General features: G+C 36.1%; 1 protein-coding gene across 7 annotated transcripts in view; it reads right to left on the bottom strand.

Moving 5' to 3' along the window:
* DICER1 (dicer 1, ribonuclease III) overlaps positions 1 to 13,920 on the bottom strand; it is a 72,911-nt gene that overhangs the window by 47,066 nt on the left and 11,925 nt on the right. For 2 of the 7 annotated variants that reach the window (XM_030481500.2, XM_030481497.2), the window contains exons 2-3: positions 7,276 to 7,341; positions 6,247 to 6,347 (exon numbers count right to left, since the gene is read on the bottom strand). The exons of 1 other annotated variant lie outside the window; for it this stretch is intronic. The gene's annotated coding sequence lies outside the window, so the exon portion shown is untranslated. Of the gene's footprint in view, positions 1 to 129; positions 2,021 to 6,246; positions 6,348 to 7,275; positions 9,268 to 13,920 lie in introns of those variants that run through there. 4 more of the 7 variants (XM_030481499.2, XR_003990819.1, XM_030481496.1 and 1 more) reach the window with 4 other exon arrangements.

The following is a 13,920-nucleotide window of genomic DNA, read 5'->3' as shown; positions in this document are numbered from 1 at the left end:
AGATGTATCTTGTAAAATAAAGAGAAGGTAACACATTGAATTATATGATCACTCCTCTTGCAGACTCATGTAGAAGTAATGTCACTTCATAGAAAGTAGTCAGATAAAAAGACTTGTCTCCGTTTTTTCCAAAGGGGAAGTCCTGAAGGACAGTGTAGTTAGGTTGAAGCAATATTGTTCTGTTCCATAAAAAAAGAATTCCATTATAAATAATTATTTCTCTTTTGAAGACAAAACATTCACCCGTAAACACTACTTACTGAAAGAGAGTAAATGTAACTTCTTGGTCTTTGGCTCAGCAATAAATCTACTTCCCCCTCTAACAAAAATAATATTTCTTTACCAAAAGCACATTTAAATATAACAAACAAACAAACAAACAAACACCCAACAAAATCCACCCCCAAACAAGAAAAGGAATGAATGTACATTTTCACAGGACATTTTATCTGATTTTTTCAGTGGCTTTTGAACGAATCTCCAAACTCATGCAAATCTTCTCATTTACTTTTTCAGTCCTGCAACCTAAGCTACCAAGTCTTCCAGATTATCTAAACAGATAAAATGCATCAATATGTTGTCTTATTTAGCTGCAAATAGAAAACAGCATAGTCTACACACATAAAATCAGTAACACAGTTATTTAGTTCAGTTGTAATACAAAAAGACTCCAGTAGATTTTTAAATTGTTCTTCTACATTTCAAACAATGCCTACGAACACATGCAGGTTCTGTTCTAACAATTCGACTAGTAACTTCATAGAGTTCAAATCTGGCACAACTTTAGGACGTTCTGGTTCGCTACCTCTGTGGAACTAGTGCCTTCATGGCTGTTCCTCCACCGCAATTCCACAGCTCTGGCTTTTGGGACACAAGCAGGAGGAAAGATGCATATGCGCGATACAGTTGCACACAGCAAAGGTGATCACCCTTGACATTCTGATCTACTGAGCATTTGCACATCAAATATACTGATGTTAATCAGTATGTGACTAACCAGATTAAATCAGTCATGTGGCAAGGACAGTAGCATGATACACAATCTTCCCCTGCCCCTGGTAGAAAACATCTGGAAACTCTGGACACTGCTAACGTAAGAGAAGCTTTTCTACGAAGTGACAGCTTATGTGTATGAGAGGAGGGGAGAAAGGAGAAAACATAGGGAAAGGTGTCATCCCCAACTCTCACCCCCAAGGTTAGAGATGAAGCTCCCCTTTGATGTATCTAGCTTCTCTTTTTATATCCCAATTAGTATCACACTAGTTGGTAACACAAACAATAAAATCCTTTGAAGAACACAAAGTGTTAATCATGACTACAGTATTTCACTGAAATAGTCTCAGGTCTGCTTCTCTACTTACATACAGCAACTCATGTGGAAACACGATTAGTGCTTACTTTGTTTAAAATGAGACCTCATCAGTGTCATCGTAATTGCTTAACACTAGAAGGGACCAGGAAAAAACAAAACAAAACCAAAACAAAAACCAATCCTTTTGCATAGTAAAAGTTAAAGCCAATTCCTCAAGCCTTCTTTTATCTAAACCCAGCTACTTTAGTTTTATAAACCACTTCAGGTCAGCAGTGCCTCCTCCTTGTTTACTATTCCACCTATTCTGTGTTTCTTTTCCAAATCATAAATACAACCTTGGAAACATATAAAATAGCTATATCACATCACCAGGAGGGAATCAAGGAAAGAAAGCCAACCTTATTTTAGAAAACTGCTAATAAAAACCAAGCAGACAATCTAATATTCACAACTAATCTCATCTCCTTTGCTACGCAGTTCACAATAGTGATACTAAGTTAGCTACCCCACTGCAAGAAGCAAGAGGATTTATACTTATGTACAGTTCCAGCTTGATCTGGAGAAGCTGTGAAACAACACATACTGCAAATTTGGTATCTGTGTATCTTCTCAGGAAAGACCTGCCCTAAAGTACACTCAAAAAGCATTGTCAAAAAAACCTCTGAAGTGCAAAGGGAGAAGTACATGCACACTTGTACCTTGAAAATTAAGCACAAGCAAAACAGCATTGCCTGCCACTGTTAACCATACCATTATTACCCTGGAAACTGACAAAAAAAAGGGGGGGGGGGGGGGGGGAGCGTGGGAAAGGAAGATGTAGCTATGATAAACTGCATGATTACTTACCAAAATAAAACAGTTAAGGCAGAACACACTTGAAATAGCTTAAATCCTCCCCAATGTATGCCAACTCAGGTAAAAAGAGAAAGTTCTCCTGACTAAACCATCAACATTACTTCCTGCTGTGCTAAAGTTTCCTAGTCCTGGCCTTCATTTGTATGATTTGTATTGGAAGTATATAAGATCTGACAAGATCAATGTCAACATTATTACAGGAGTAAGCCAGAATAATGAAGTAATTGTATCATTCTAAGTTGCTATTTCAATAGCAAGGAAAAATATTCTTCAATAAAAGAAAAGCAGTACAGGACCATCTAGAAATAAAAAGGGGAAACATACATCTACTTAAGAACAGGTTTTAAATTGAAAACATTTGAGATGCAAGTACATGTGTTCAGAATTTGTGGACAGAAGCCAACGGAACCTAGCCAGCTGAAACCAGCTAACAGTGAAGCAGAGAAAAACCAAAGTAGTCCTGCTCAGCCAAAGTAATAAACACACCTGCTAAGATGCTCCCTATTATCCACTGCACAATTTTGAAAACTGGTAGAACAAGCAACTGTAAGAACTTGCTGAATCCAAATTTGGAGGGAGAAACACCGCAAACAAGTCCTGCTTCCTGTAGTTTTAGACTCGGTTACAGAAGCTGGATAAAGCAGCATAGTGCCCAAGCTTACCTGTTCTACTAAAATGACACTGAAAGGTCCAGTTTTATGACCATTAATCATCATAGTTTTAAGAACAAAATCCACAACTTGATGTCCTTACCTCAATACATATTTATGTGAACAGTGAACCGGAAAGCCAAAACTAACTCCTTGTTCTACTAATTAAAGAACTTCATTTCAGAAGGGCACAAGGTTGGGAATGAACAGTCAACAACATTTAATGGCCATTTCTTCCAGTCTACACTAACTCTGGAATTGTGCTGTAGGTTTTTCAGTCACAGGACTATATCCAAGTTGAAGCAGTCCTTCCGTGCACAAAAAAAATTCAAGGTTTACTGCACCATGGAATACAAACCAAACCAAGCAAGGCACTCACCTGAAATAAGACATGCTGGATCCAGGCCTGCTCCTAGGACTGTTTAAAACATGGAATGACACTGAAGTAAACAGAGAAGAGACCAGAGCCCTGGGGATGCATCTTTCAAGTTTTTACCATCATGTGCATGCATTATACTCATTATCAAGTTAATGCAAAGCTACAACTATCTCCTATTATGAACAAAAATTTATTACTGCCATGTGCAATTTATTTCATTTGCTTTCATCACCAGCACTGATTTGTAGATTTGTACCCAATATAATCCTTGCAATACAAAAATTAGAAATGCTCTAAAGGCACTCTCAACATCAGCAAAAAAAATGTCAGCCTCAAGGGGTTAAAAAAAAATAAATAAAATCCACTTACTCTAAAGTAAATAAACCATGATCTATGGAAAAAAAAAAAAAACCCAACTTGCTGCTTAAATATTCTCTTACATGAACACTTGAAGAGTCTGAATACTACATTCTTTATAAGTAAGTTTTATGTCCAAGTGCTACATAAAACATTAAGTTGCTGAAAGATATAACACAGAAAATTCTTACTTGGGTAATGGAGGACCAAACAGAAAGAAAACTGAAATGTTACAAATATAAAATACAGAGTAAAAAATGAATGTAAATGTTAATTTACAAAATGAAAATATTCACGGAGAATGTTCCATATGAGTTACTGCAGAGTCCGTAGCAAAGAGACTTCTACTTACACTATAAGCAGTCAGTGGCAAGAATTGGTTTTGCCCAAGTCATGGTAAACATACAAGGCTTCCCACACTATCTGGTTTCTAAATCTGCTTTTAAAAGTGTAATTTTTAAAACGATTTGACTTTTCCTGTGATAGTCTAAAAGCACTGCGCAAGCATATTTTGTGAACATTACTCCTGTAACTTCAGTTCTCTCAGAGAACTTACTGAAAAAAACAAAATAAAACAAACCCACATAGTTTTTATTGGGGGGGGGGGGGAGGAGGGGAGAGAGAGGCAGGGAGGGAGAGGGGGCAAAACAAAAAAAAGTGTCCAAACCTTGAACATCTTGGAAACAAGTGAACAAGTTTCATTTTCATGGAAAGGAGCTTCTGCCCCTTTATTTAGCAGCTGATCCCTACGACAGTTCAAAACTGAAGCACATTGAGATATCTGTTCCCAACTCAAAATTCAAAGTTTATAGACGGCAACATTAGTCCAGAATGTATGAAGTAAGTAAATACTGTCAAACAATATTATTCGATAGGATGAATGAGAAATCTCTTTAATATTATGCTACCTTTAACATACAATGCAGCTGCACAAGGCACCCACCTGTTACCCTTCAAAGACATTCACCACATGCATTGCCTAACAACAATTTTTATATTTGGTCTTAGAATATTCTTAATTAAAAAAGAAAAAAAAAAAAAAAAAAAAAAAAAATCACACTTAAGATCTGTTCCCTTGCAAGAAGGGCAAACAGAATGCATAAATGCTTACAAAGCTCAAATGTAAGCATCCCTAAGGGAAACCAGGGAAGCTGGTTCTTAAACACAATCACCAATATTCATTGTGGATGTTCATCTTTAACTAGAAGAATTTTATTTGCTCTATTTTTCCCAATACAGAACAAGTCTAACAGCACAAGCAGAATACTGGTCTCTAACAGCATACCAAAGCAGCAAAGGTTGCTCTCTGTTGTTCAGAAAAGTTTCATTAAAGAGATTATTAAATGAAGATTACACTGAGGCTCTATATTTGAACGAGCTGCTTCTGAAGCATTTCTACAATCAATACAGTACAGTTAACAGCTGTAATTCCCGTCAAGACTCCTCCTAAACGTCTGTATACAGAAGAGAAATGGAGTACAACATGACAATTAACAGACTCAGAAAATGCACAACCCCCCTCAAGTCCTTCATCTAATGTTCAGTCACCAGTAAGACCAAACCCAGATTTGAGGCAAAAGCCTCACAAACAGTTTCTGTTGCAATTAGCCTAGCTCTATCAACAGAACCAGAAGACAGAGTTCACACCAACAAAGTTGCGCTGCCGTACACTGCAACAATCTGTAGTGGATTATACCACTATATATCAGCATAACATACGTGGGCTGTACGGCATTTAGCAGTACAGAAATAAAATGTGAAAATAAAATTCAGTTTTCTAGCATATCTATAGTGACAATCACTGCACATGAAGCATTCAGAGTAACAGTTTACAAAACGGGATGTTTCTCCTTTAATAAATTCAGTCATGCAGCCAGATTCTGGAACAAGCTCTCGTTTTTCAAAATGATATGTGTAAGGCCCAATGCAACAGTCCTAACCATGTAGTTGCTTAATCAGTGGTGCAGAACTGGTGCTATACAGATTCTGCTTCTACCTCCTTACATAAAGTCTATGGCAAGGTGAGGACCAGAGAAGCTAGATGCATTTCTGTATGTTCATTCCTATGTCATCAAATCACGTACCAATTTTTATTCTATGTCTCTTTAATCGGCTAGCCTCTTTCCCTGTTTTTGCTGAACCTGTACTTCAAACTGAAGCATACCATAGAAACTAAGGCCTTAACAATTTACTTGCCACTTAACTTTGCTCAACATTTACTTTTTATCTCCTACCTGGAGCAACATACAAATTCAATTCTAACTCTAACCCTTTGTATCATCCCTCTTTTCTCTTCCCACTTCACCCCCCCCCCCCAAATTGATTGTATTTCACTAACACAACTCCATTTTAATATAAAATCCACAATAAATATTTACACACATACACACCCCCTTTTAAGAAACTGAATATATTTTCTGATAATATTCAGCTTCGTAAGAAATATCCAAGCATGTGTTACATGACAAACATTTTTTTATCTATGCCACTGCTGTACCTAACCACCTATGGATAAAATAAACTAGCTACTTTCATTATTCTTTCCCAAGACATTCACGGTAAATTTCTGTAACCTCATATGCAGAAGTTACTTTACTGTATGGTCCTAAAGAAGCTTTAAAAATAAAATAGAAAAACGCAGTGAAGTGATACATAAAAACCTGCTTCTCCCATACTGCAAAGCATAATCTTACCGTTTTAATTTCTGCAGTCTCTGTGTTTATGCTTCCCGAACTGCACTTTGACATCATGATATCAGCTTGTAGATTTATCACATAATTTGCAAGCTTCGGCTCTTAAAAACAACAACAACAAAACCTATGAAGTATAAAAATGGTTTCAAAAGGGAACTATAATAGCAGGGTTAATTGTAGTGATTCAGTTGCTTTTAAACATTGAAGTGTGTCAAGACTACACTATAACCTGCTGACAGAAAATGAGCAATTTAAGTCCACCCTGAATATGAATAATTTCTGTTTAGTATTAGAAACAAAAATTTAAAAGTGTGATTTAAAAGCTAACTTTTGGTAGTTTAAATGTGCAAGGAAAGCATACTTCCCTAATCCTATTTACAGGTTACTATAATAACCGGTTCCTGCAAGCAAGTCTGTAGCAGTACGTTCCATCTATGTTCTGTATAACTGTACAGTTTTCTCCATGCACATGTATTTTCATTTCAGTTGAATTAAATGTCAAAAAAAAAAAAAAAACCCAACAAAAAAAACTTCTAATCCATACTTTCTTTAAAGTATTTCACTTTGAAACCGTAAATGCAGTAAACTCACGAAAAAGCAACAACCATTTCTTCCTAAGCACATTAACACATATTTTTTTAATAAAAGTAAAAATATTGTGCAATTAAGATTGTGATTTGCATAAAACCACATTTAGCTAAACAAGTAAAATTAGGAAAGATGGTCATTCATGACAAAGAATTTCATAGATACATTAACCATTCTACAAAGCTACAACTCATATCAAAAATACCATATTCAAGCAGACCTGCAGAGTTCAAGATCTAAAATAAAAAATTTCTACAATATATTCATCTAAAGTATGAGTTTTCCCAGACCAAAAAAGAGAGATTCTGAAGTCGATTCTTTTTTTAAATCAATACTGAAAACTTAAATATAAAAATCTTGATGAAAATTTCTACTCCAATCAGTTCCATAAAGTTAACAAGGAGGACACTCCCAAGATTACTTCAGGATGTTCGTTTTTACCTCAAACGCTGCTGCTGAGCTTTTCCAGAGTCTCCAAGCCTGTAATTTTGTTTCACCCTAGGTAACCTAAAAGGCAATATAAGAAGAGAGCATTTTAACGTGAACTGCCATAAAAATCAATTGTGCCATGTGGTAGTCTGCTTTCTTGCATTTTAATATTTAGCTCTGTAGCAATAGCACATGGTCCTTCAAAATCTAATTATCATATGTCCTTTTTTGTCTGGGTACAGACAGGCAGTGTCTGCAAGATCAGCTTTAAGTGCTCAGGAGATATTTGCATATTTTGTTTTATCTGCTAAAGTAATTGCTAGCTGAGTCCAACTAGATTTACAGTTTATCTCCCCTGTGCTCCCTCCACGCATGTTTCAGCTAATACAGTAATGAAATCTTGAAGAAAATTATTATTCAGCACATTTTAAAAAGACATCTTAAAGAATATGTTTCCAGAAAACAAAATAAACAAACATCTGTTGTTTTCTTTTACAACAAGAATATGTAGGGAGCGCAGCACATAAAAATCTGATGAGTGCTGAATTCCTGTACAAAACAGACCTACAAAAATCTTATTCCCAGGACTGCATTTTACATTCGTGTTTGTACCATACACACATCCTTTTTTTCTGCACAAAATACAGCAAGTTGCTGCTAAGATGCAGCGATTAGAACTTAAATTTATTATAACATGTTCCTGTTATGTCTATTAATTTATTCACTGCCTCTAAAACATGAGCCAGAATATGTATTCCATTGTACCAGAAAACAGCTGAACAGAAAACTGTCACATCTACAGTAAAAATAGAAATACACTCCACTTTGTATTTTCATGAAAACCTTAAATGAACAATAAATACAACATTTAGTTACCCCACCATATAACAAACATGAACAGAAAGAAAAGGTTCAAGTCTTGTCAGTAAAGCTAATGTCACACATTGCTTCACATAGCAAATTTACTTTATTCCCTCCTCATAGGTGGCAAACACAAAGCACACAGATGAGTAGGTAAGATCTGGGAGAACCAAAAAAAGTATGTAATTCTCCACCAACCCCAACAATTTCCTTTGGCACATCAAAGCCATATAACAGAAGATTGCAGCTTTAATCGATTGGCAGACATGAATTACAGTAGGCCCTTTTAACGCTGAAGCCAACATAAAACCAGACAGGCCACATTCCTGAGATGCAGTCAAGTTCTAGTACAAAACACCGAGCTTATATCACATTAGCATCTAAATGGTAGTGGTGCGCCCACTTAGACAAAAGCCTGTTGCGGTACATGGCCAACCCTGCCCCGCTGCAGGCCACAGGCATCTGCAGCTTCCCAAGGATCCCAGCGGACCATGGGCACAGCCAGGGGTTACCACAGCAAACAACACAACCAACCTTCAGCGCTTACTAACTACAACACTGGAGCCCAACCTGACAAGAGTTTTTTACCACATTAAAAAAGAAAAACATTTTTACTCTAGAGTGACCAGGGACCTTGTTAAAATCCAGCAAAGGGCTGAAAAGGGAAAATCAATGAGATTCCTAGAATCTCTTCTATTGAACAGTAACGCGACTTTTTTATAACAAAGAAAGTAAGAGCTATTAAAAGCTGTTAAGAGCTCAACATTCGCATATTTTATCTAAAGGTAGGTGAGAGTTCCAAGATAACAAGCCATTTTGAGTGTCTAACTAGACACACCAAACACACCAAATAGTCTAAGAAAGCAGCAACAGAAAAAAAACCAACCCAAACCCCAGCACCCAACCAAAAACCAAACAGTTCTTATAAAGACATCAAGAGAAGCATCCAAGAAGTGACACACCATTCACTTCCACAAAGCTCCGGTGCCCTAGAAATCTGCAATTACCAATAGTTACCTTTTCCAAGTCTCAGCCAAGATCTTCAAGTATCTTGGCTATTTGCTACTTAAACATTTGCTAATACAAAACCCAAGTACTCAAATATATCAGAGTATACAGACTACATCAACAAGATTTGTAATTCAGTATTTTAAAATAACCATGTTAATATGATGCCTAATTGTTGCTATTAAAAAAAAAAAAGAACTGAAATTCACAGTAAAAGACCTACTGACACATTACAGGCAACAGGCTAAGCCTGAAACACAGACCATCAACATTCTTGCTCTTCCACATCTACAGTTTGAAATTAATCAACTATTCCCTCCATCTCAATAATGATGTTCATATTTAAACCATTATTCAAACTGTTAACAACTTGAAAATGAAGTTCTTATCTTGCAAGAAGATCTACGCAACTGGACTCTTAAACTCACAACAGAACTATAGTGAAGTGAATTATCATCGTGAAAATACAACTGAATTCCAGCAAGAATCAGAGCCCCACAGCATCACAGGGTAAGGTAAAAACTACCATTATGATTGGGAGGAAAAAGTCTGTCTGGGCTGGCATCCTGTCTCTCTATAATTACAGCTGGTCACAGATGCTGGGGGGGAAGGGCTGACTATAAAGCAGGACCCATCCTCTCTTCCAAGTGTTATTCCAGCAACGTTATATTTCAAATATTTTTCTTTGTTTTATTATGGTACAAACAATAAAGTTAGTCATAAACAACAATACAAACTCTCTACTGCCTCAGATTAACTCCAAAACAAAATACTCTTAGCATCCAAAGAACTAAGCCTTCTCTATGATAGTCAGGGAAAAAAAACATAATAAAAAATTACACTCTGGACATGACTAAATAAAAAAAAAAATCTGAACACTCAAACATGATACATTTAACAGCAATTAGAATTAAATTATGTAACATTTTCAGGGTTATTTTCAAGCTACTGCTTGAAAATTAACCCACCAAAACAACAACAAAAAAAAAAAAAACCACCCCACAGCTAAGTTATAGATCCTAATTTATATAGGTAACTATACTATTATCATATCAATATCACAAGAAGGAATAACTAACCATATCTGTGAATTTATTTATCATTTGGTCCTTTACTTGGGTATCAAATTATTTACTTGTGATTATTTAGCTTATTTAAAGGTTAGCTTCAAGTTTTTCAGGCACCTATGCCATTTGACAGGAAGGCAATTAAGCCCACATTAGGGCAGGGATTTCTCGTTTCCCCAACCTGGGAACAAGCTGTGAGGCAAGTACAGTTCCAAAGCACCAATTATTCTTGCTTATAAGTAAAAGCAGCAGCTGCCTCCTGAATATAACCCCATGTGGGGATTTCAATCCCATTATTTGCATAAACATAAACCCTTTCTCTCCATGTGGCATAAAGTCAAGTTCCTCAGTTCCTCAAAACATGGACGGGTGTTCGACAGTTTTCTGTTATCTCTGTGCCAGTACATCCAAAATTACCAAGATTCCTACATTACAGAAGGCTGTCTCTGAAGTCAGTAATTGTATGATGCAAGACCTGCAGATATTTGGGTTTTAAGCCACCCTCTAGAATTTCCACGAAGTCTAAAACTAGAGTTCAAATCTACAGTTGGTCATAATATCAATTTCTGTATCACCCAAGAACCAGTACACAAATGATAGGCTTTTTTCTCCAAAAAAGAATGTGTTTATTATTAACGATGCATCAAACTAACTCATCCTAATGCAACCTTAAAATACATAAGTATTATGTACTGGTTGGCACATTATTTACTCCAATTACATTTTGAGCTTTGTAGCTTTTAATCTGACTTCCTAAAAAAGAAAGGCTTCTCACCAGTTACCCTACATGTCTGTACATGTTCTTCGTCTGTAAAGATGTTGCCAGCACACTACTGGAATTTTCTTTTATGTGAAGCTGGGATAAAGTCAATATTAAGTTCAATAAAATATGTAGTATAAAGAGACTATTTTTGCTCCCAGAAGACATCAAAAGCTGTTCAGATGCCACAGAATCCAATCTACAGAGAGATAATGGGGGGAGCGGGGGGGGGGGTGAGGAGGAGGGAGAGGACGTAATAGACAAAAATAAAACATCCCCATACTTCATTAATTCTTGCATTTTATTGGGGAAAAAACCAAACACGCACACACAAACAACCCAACACTGAACCACTGGAAAGACATTTCCATAGCACCAGAGGATGTAAGAGTGTCTAACAGTGTAGATGGAAACACCCTAGAATATAAACATTGTTGCAAGGGCTCTCGCACAAGATGAGGCACAGAATTTCCCACGCTATAATTGCAAGACAAGAATACATGTGCTTGACTGTAAAATGATCTGAATTGATTCCAAACTGGAAAAGGCCATTTGAAAAGAAAATTCTTAGTATTTTATCCATCTGGCTAACCAACTTAGTTTGCAGAGCCATCAGAAACAGCTTTTATGTGGAGCCATTTCTTGTTTTAAGAGCAGAGAATCAACCTGGCCAGTGTTAATTATCTACATGATTCTAATCTCAAATTAACAAGTGTGGTGCACTCTGCAGCATTAATGAACCAATGCTAAAAAACTCTGCACGATGAAGCACTTTACAGGTATTCCAGGTATTTTAAATTTTCTCTTTATAAAAATCAAAATAACCTTTAACTTAATGCTTTCTATTTGACTCTATTTAAGTCAAACTGAAAAGAACTGCTTTTATATCCTACTGAAGCATTAGGCCTCAGCACAGAAGCAGCTACTTAGATGATACATACCTAGTTGAATACAACGAACATCATGTTAATAAGCTACAGCATGTTATAGATACTGTTATTTCCTTATGTGTAAATATATGCATTTGGACTAGAACATGATTGTTCCTTTACATTCTTTACTGTTCAGCTAATGTAAGACTTCAGCAGGTTATATCAATTAACAATTTTATTTTAATGCATCAATCTTGCACTTTTCAATATTGCCCCACAAAGCACAGATTTGCGTACTGTCTGGGGTTCAAAACTGTTAAGAAGTCATAGTTACTACATTTTTAAGAATATAAATGCAGAAGCTTCATGTAATATTTTCTTATTACAGGTTATTTGTAGCACTGTTGACCTTCAAGAACAACTGAGATGACACTGAAACTGATTCACATATACCCAAGAATTTACTTGGTGAAAAGATAGTGATGGGAGAGCTGAAGTCCCTATCTGAGGTAAAGTGGCAAAAAAATAACAGTACATGATGAGACATGCTTGTTTTGATGCTTCTCAGTCCTGAGCTACATAGGTAAGAAAAACTGGAATGGTTTGTAAAGATTTGATGACTTCATCCTGTGCTCTATAAAAGTTTTAATTGATGAAAAAAAAAAAACCCCACCCCAAAACCCTCCACCTTTTACTTTTTAACAGATGCCTTAAATGGAAGTCTTGGGTTTAAGAGTAAATACGGAATAATGATTATTTGACTTTGAAAAATAAAAATACTCAATACCCAAAAGATACAACTGGAACAGCTTCTTCTCCCCATTATCTGGAATCACAGGTATCTAAAGAATGACTGAGAAGCTTTAAATTTCAAAGCTTTTTTTTCCTCCTCCTTTAAAAGCTTTTCACATTCTGATCAACTTAAAAGCACAAGGTCAAACAGCAAAACAGCCTCCCATGTTAGTATTGTGATGTAACCCCTAGCACTAACACTGTTGCAACTAAGCACCAGTAACTTTAGGGGCAAACACAAATCAGAAAACCGATCCACTCCCAATTCAACCATTTCTTAATCTTCCACAATAGCAGAACAAATGCAAGACGAAAAAGAATAACTGGAGATAAAATAGGTATCTTTGAGAGATTTCTCTGAATTATATTAAGCATATTAGTAGGTATCTTTGCCTGATGCCAAGTCTACATTACAATTAAGATTCTCTTCAGCCCAGTGCAGACCAATTCAATACAATTTTTTATCTTAGCTCTGCACATTACATATATAGGAATGGATATTATACTATGTGGCTAATAAAAAGAAGCTAAGTTGCTCCTCCTTGTTGAATGGTAAAAAAAGCTTCAAAACCTGAAACAAAGTGTTTTGTTCCAACCACCATTAAAAAAAAAAAAAAAAAAAAAAAAAAAAAAAAAAAAAGTAGTGAAGATAAGTTTATTTTTTAGCCTTCTTTTCTCAGAATAGAGTGAAAGCCATTCCTGCATATAGGGAAAAGCATTCCCAGTTATGCAAATGAAAGGATGGTTCCAGACATCAAAGCATGGATTACTGAATATGGCATTACTCAATTATTATTGAGGCAGGTTAGAAGGAAAGATAATTGAATACTGCTAAACAATTCCACATTTTCTATATTATTCTCTAAAATCACTCAGGGCTGAGAAATGATGCTTTAAAGGAGTTAAATCCCTGTATACAATCCAGTTGAGGGTTTCTGACACTAGCTTGGGTTCTGGAAGCAATTAATACAGTACAGCACCTGCCAATTAACTCTTCTGCTGAGCACAACTCAATTTCCTATGGTTCTTTCCATTTCAGACTGAGTAACTGGCACAGTATTGCACTGAAAGACAGACATACCTACAGGATTCTGGTCCATAGTCATTAACTGAAGGGAGCTCCTCTATTCTGTAACACCGTAATTCTATCTGTCCTGAACTGCATCTGCAGGGCAGAACACAAACATACTAGTTTCAGTTCTTGTCTAAAAATATCACTGTAGATTTTGCTTTACCTGGAATTACCAGTTCCATAGCACTGGTTATGAAATAACAATAGTTATTTCATAATCAATCA

This window comes from Strigops habroptila, chromosome 4 (genome assembly GCF_004027225.2).
Source record: "Strigops habroptila isolate Jane chromosome 4, bStrHab1.2.pri, whole genome shotgun sequence".
Lineage (NCBI taxonomy): Eukaryota > Metazoa > Chordata > Aves > Psittaciformes > Psittacidae > Strigops > Strigops habroptila.
Note: the sequence above shows the minus strand (reverse complement) of the source record. Positions and strands in the feature narration are given on the sequence as shown.